Below are 6000 nucleotides of genomic sequence, written 5' to 3'. Positions count from 1 at the left end.
TAGGACCTGCTTTCAGCCAGTGTGTGCACCGTACGTAAAATCTACAATCATTGCTACCGTCACCCCACTTCTTACTGGCTGGGGTTACAATTACCCAACTTAATCACTTACACACTCCCAACTCTGGCTTAAGAACTTTGCCAAAAGCCAAGTCTCTCTCCTTAAAAAACCAACCAAAAAAAAAAACAAACTGTGAATTTGTCACCCTTAAGGCCAAGTCTCTTCGGGGAATAGGAGTTAAAACATACGCTTCATTGCTTGATAATTAGCCACTGCAGAGAGTGTCCAGGGAGCTACAGAAACAACTGCGAACCAGATAAATACCATAGAATCACATCATATAAACCTTTGACTCTTAAGAATTTGAACTACTGCTCAGGGATTTTTAAAGGTGAGACTAATAATGTGTAAACAGTGCAGGCATTTCCACCCACCATAAATGAGCCTCCTGCTCCCACGGGCTCCTGCTCTGGAATGAGCCCGAGACGGGGAAGCCAACTCCATCTTGGATCCTGCACACCCGTCTTTGTGTGTGCATCTCGTGATGACCAGTGGGGGTCTGAATGTGTTCATCCCAACTGCCCCAGTTTAGGCTTTTTCTCCCAAGAAAGAGCCTGCTTCTCCCTCTGACCTTTCCCCTCTCATTCTCTCTCTCTCTCTCTCTCACACACACACACACAAATAAATAAATAAAAATAAAATTTAAAAAAAAAAAAAAAGGCTGTACTAAACCAAACCAACGATGATTGGTTCTATCACACGAGGAAACTCCCAGGAAGTCTTTCCAAAGGATAGTTCATTAGTAACTTTGCACATGATGTGTGCACCGGCCTTAGAATCTCGCCTCCAGGGAAGATGTGGCTTCACTGTGACAAGAGATCATGGAACCCGTTCTCTTGGTTGGAAGGATGGAAGGGTGGACGTCATCCTTCAGACAACACAACTCTTAAGAATATTCAGGACACTGTAAAATAATCCCCGTGTGTACTGCACTCTAGCCTCACAGGGCTTCGGGCCTCTGTGGGCACAGGCTCCCCCCTCCTCCTACTCCCCCAGCTCACCCCTCCTTGCTCTTTAGGCCTCGGCTTAGCCATGTGTCCAGGAGGCCTTCCCTGAACCCCAGACCAGGCTGGGGGCACAGCACTCGCGTTCCCATGGCACACTTGCCCTTTGCTGGTTGATGGGTCTGTTTCCTGCCCCCACTCTCAGCCCATAGAGACAACGTTGGCCTGGAGTATTTTGATCATCATTTTATCCCCAGTACTTGGCAGTCAAACCACCTCCTCCACAAATATTTGCTGAATGGTCACTGGAATGTTTCAGGAATTCACTCCGATGTTTAATAAGCCTAAATGTCAAGGAATTCTTCTGTTGTCGTCCCCCAAATCCTTCCTGCTGCATTCCAAGCTTACTGCCTCTCATCCAAAGGACACTGATCAACTTCCCTTGGAGAAAGGGACCATGACTCTTTCATTCTCCAAGTTCAGGGGCTTCAGCCTCTTCATTCTCATTGTTCTCAACTCCAAATCCTCTTCCCGTGCTCCTGAACCACACCCGTTCAGGCCCTTCCAGGCCCCCGTGGGCCTGCAGCAGACTGGCCCTTGGTGACAGGTGCGGGAACTCGATGATGCAAAGACAACTGTCTAGGCAGCACGGGCCAGTGGGCGGCCCCGGGTTCAGTCTTGGCTCCACCACACATAATCTATGAGGTCTTTGTCCCTTTACTTTCCCGAACTTGTCTGTTGACCAAAACGTGGGGCAAATACAAGCCGCTGTGTAGGGCTTCCGGGAGAACCAGGTGAAGCAGAGGATGTGAACATGGCCCACACCTGTGCTGGCCGGTGGCACGTCGGCTCAGGCTGCCCCTTGACCCCAGGGGACGTGGCACTGGGGGTTCTGCAGAACCTAAGCGGGGAATCTCTCCAAGGCGGTGGCCTGAGGCCAGATGCTGTGAAATTGCAAGAAACAAAATGGTTGTCAAGCAAATTCTGCCACCTTGTGGTACTCATGCATAAGATCCAAGCCACCCCGATCCAAAAGCCCCACCTCAGCCCTCTCCACCCCACCCCCACCCCCAGGCTGCTGGGGGGGGAGGGGTCCTCTCTTCTCAGCCCTGTCTACCCCAAGTGTTCCTGACCTAGAGGTGTCCTGGAGGACCCGAACCCTATAGCCCCAGCATGTCCCCTGTTTTGTCTACCAGTCCTGTTCTCCACGGTCCGTGTCTGGCTGTGTTAGGGCTGTTTTCCCCCTGCTGGGCCAAAGGAGAACCCCGGGGGGTCTCGCCTTCCTCCTCAGTCCCTTCTCCTGCCACCCACAAGCTACTCCGGGCCTGATTCTTCGGCAGTTAATGTTGTGTCTGTACTTCCAAATCTCAGCCAGGCCTGCTGCTGGCTCCTCTGGCCCATCTGAGGATGACTTGGGTCAGGAGAGCTGGCAGTGAGCATACATGCACACGCACCTATTCCTTGCTCTGGACTAGTAATGCCCTCCCTGGCCATCTGTAACCCGCAGTGCCAGGACCTCAGCTGAGGCAGTGACTCAGCTGCCTGGACCCACCTCTGAGCCTGTGTATTCTGGACATCTCTCCTGGAAGCAAGCAGAGCAAGTCCCCCCTTCCCTTTCATGGGCCTCAGCACAAACATTCCAAGGTAGGTGGGGGGGTGCCTCATAGCCCACAGGGACTGGCTATCACCCAGCCTTCTAGGAAATACAGCAGAGAAGGGGGGACAGAGGCTGCCCCAAGATTTTAGGCAAACAGCCTTTATCTTGCTGTGTGTGACTGCAGCTTAGTAATCTGTGAACTCTTAATAATTGGGTCACTGACCTTTTAGCTCTGCTTTTCCCCCTTCCGGGGTAGTGAAGGCGTCCACGAGTCCATTCCAGTGTTAGTACTCCACTGGCAGGAGCCTACCAACAGCTCTGGATTGCCAGGCCCTGGTGGGACGGGGCTGGCGTGCCCACCCAGCTGGATGTGGTTAGGGGACTGACCTGCCACCCCCCCATGTTGAAGGAGGCTGCTGGAATCCATTAATCTACGATTTCCCATGTCCCTGTCCAGGTAGGTCAGAAACGCTTGGTTGCCGCAAGGTTTCACCTGGAAAAGGTGAGGATGATCCAGGTGGGTTCGGGAGAAGTCAGGAGCCTAATGTGTTGGAAGGGGCGAACATCTGCTCAGTGTTCACAACAAGCCACGCGCAGTGCGAGGTATTCTCACTAAATGATCACATTACCGGAGAAAGACGATCATCTTCCTCTGACAGGTGAGGAAGGTAACGTTAAGAAAACTTAAGAACTGGCTTTGTGCACAGATCTGAGTTCAAACGCTGACCCCACGCCTTACAGTGAGTGAGTCACCCTAAGCAAGTTAACTAACCTCTGTTTTCTCCTCCATAAACTAAGGCTAATGTTGCCTGCCCTACCGGTTTAGATAGAAACGTATGCTGTGGGCAGGGGTCCTAGCACTGTTTCTCTGCTCAGCCAATAGGGCCAGTACTAGTAACTTGTGTAAAAGATTCAGGATGGAGCAAGCAAGCCTAGTTCAGAGAATGTCTTTTTTTTTTTTTTTTTAAGATTTTATTTATTTATTTGACAGAGAGAGATCACAGGTAGGTAGAGAGACTGGCAGAGAGAGAGAGAGCGGGAAGCAGGCTCCCTGCTGAGCAGAGAGCCCGATGCGGGACTCGATCCCAGGACCCTGAGATCATGACCTGAGCCGAAGGCAGTGGCTTAACCCACTGAGCCACCCAGGCGCCCCCAGAAAATGTCTTTTATTTCTCTGAAGATTTCATTTATTTGCGAGAGAGAGCGAGCACGCGAGAGCAGGCATGCACACAGGGGGATGGGGGCAGGAGAAACAAAGGGAAAGGGAGAAGCAGACTTAGTGCTGAGCACAGAGGACCAGGTGAGGCTCCATCCCACACCCCCCACCCCCGCCCGAGATCATGACCGGACCCAAAATCAAGGGGTGAGAGTGAGAGGCTCAACCCACTGCCTAGAGCCTTTTATCTTTTTTTTTTTTTTTAATTTATTTATTGGACAGGGATCACAAGTAGGCAGAGAGACAGGCAGAGAGGGCAGGAAGCAGGCTCCCCGCTGTGCAGAGAGCTCGATGCGGGGCTCGATCCCAGGACCCTAAGATCATGACCCAAGCAGAAGGCAGCGGCTTAACCCACTGAGCCACCCAGGCGCCCCTAGAGCCTGTCTTTTAAAATAGGAGAAGGGAGTTGAGGGGAATTAGAAGGGGAGGTGAACCATGAGAAACTATGGACTCTGAAAAACAACCTGAGGGTTTTGAAGAGGGGGGGGGCACCAGGTGGTGGGTATTAGAGAGGGCACGGATTGCAAGGAGCACTGGGTGTGGTGCAAAAACAGTGAATACTGTTAGGCTGAAAAAAAGAAATAAATTTTAAAAATAAATATATAGGGCGCCGGGGTGGCTCAGTGGGTTAAGCCGCCGCCTTCGGCTCAGGTTATGGTCTCAGGGTCCTGGGATCGAGTCCCGCATCGGGCTCTCTGCTCAGCAGGGAGCCTGCTTCCTGCTCTCTCTCTCTCTCTCTCTGCCAGTCTCTCTACCTACCTGTGATCTCTCTCTGTCAAATAAATAAAATCTTTAAAAAATAAATAAATAAATAAATATATAAATAAAATAAAATAGGGCTGGGAGGCCACAAGGGTGGAGGAACTTGGGCCCGCCCTCATCCCTCAGCGGAGAACTAGAAACTTCTTCCCAGCTACAAGCCTTGGGCCTGGACTTCCCTTACTCACCACCCCTGAATCATTTCCATTCTTCACTTTGAAAAGAGCCAATTCAATCCCTCATTTGCATTAACCTAGTTTCAATCCCCGATTTGCATAGAGGCCCTGAATGAGAGCGGCCCTTGCCACCTTTGGCCTTTTTCCGCTCAGCCCCTTCCTTGTCTTCCTTAGGATGCGCGGTGAGGTTTTGGCCTGAGACTGGGCATCCCAAATGGCAGAACTAAATGCCCAACCAAAACTCCCGTTTGTTTCCGTTTTCAGTGAATGCCTTCTCGGCTGACACTTGCCCAAGGTCATAAAACAAATTCAAACCCAGGTTTCCTGATTCCCAAGTTCAGTGCTCAGGGGGATTTTTTTTTTAAAGTGTGGCCACTGAGGCAGGCTGTTCCCTAGGATCTGGAAGTTTTAGGTGTGGGAGCCAAAGAACTCATTGTCCTGTAAAGTGCAAAGTCTAGAAGCATGTACTTGGTACAGAAAAGGCACACCGGAGGTACTCTTGCGGCGAAGTTACCAGAAAAACAAGTCCGAAAGAATGGTAGTATTTTTTTCCATGGTACCAGCAAAGGTAAAAAACAGAAGTGACTAGAAGTCACTTGGGAAGACAAGGACCAGAAGGGAGCTAAACTTTGAGAGGAGGCTTCTAGTGAGCTGGGTAGTATGATTTACGTGTCTTACACACACACACACACACACACACACACTGGCATTTTCTTCTTAGGGTGCACCAGCATACCTCAAACCGCAACTCCCAATTCCCACCTTTCACAACTCCCTTTTCTTCCTCCCACCATTTTCTTGGAAGGTGCCCATCCCCTGAAACACAGAGAACATCACCTCTTGGTTCCTGGTGATCTTCTCCCAGAGGATACACTAGAAACAAGTTCTTGGTCATGTTTGGCAGCCAGTGGAAGATTCGGGCGGGCATTCAGCAATATTCAGTCATTTTGACCATAATGCCAAACAAGATTGCATTCTGTAAAATCACACTCCAAAAATAGCAAGGCTTCTGGGAAAAGGGGGTTAGGGCAGACCACACAGAAACTATGGGATTTTGAGGCCAGAACACAAATAAAACAGAACCAAGCCCAGCGACGGAAATGCAGTTAAGCTCCCACTGGCCATGTGCACTGGTCCTTGTGCCTCTACTCCTGGGGCTCACGCTTCTTCCTGACACGCAGAGACTAGTTCTATCAAAATAAAAAACGTGATCCAGGAAGGGACCTTCTTCATCAATTCTGTAAAACA

This window comes from Mustela putorius, unplaced genomic scaffold (assembly GCF_011764305.1).
Source record: "Mustela putorius furo isolate JIRA1106 unplaced genomic scaffold, ASM1176430v1.1 tig00003875_pilon_pilon_pilon, whole genome shotgun sequence".
Classification (NCBI taxonomy): Eukaryota; Metazoa; Chordata; class Mammalia; order Carnivora; family Mustelidae; genus Mustela; species Mustela putorius.
The sequence above is the reverse complement of the archived record's forward strand: the minus strand, read 5'-3'. Positions refer to the sequence as shown.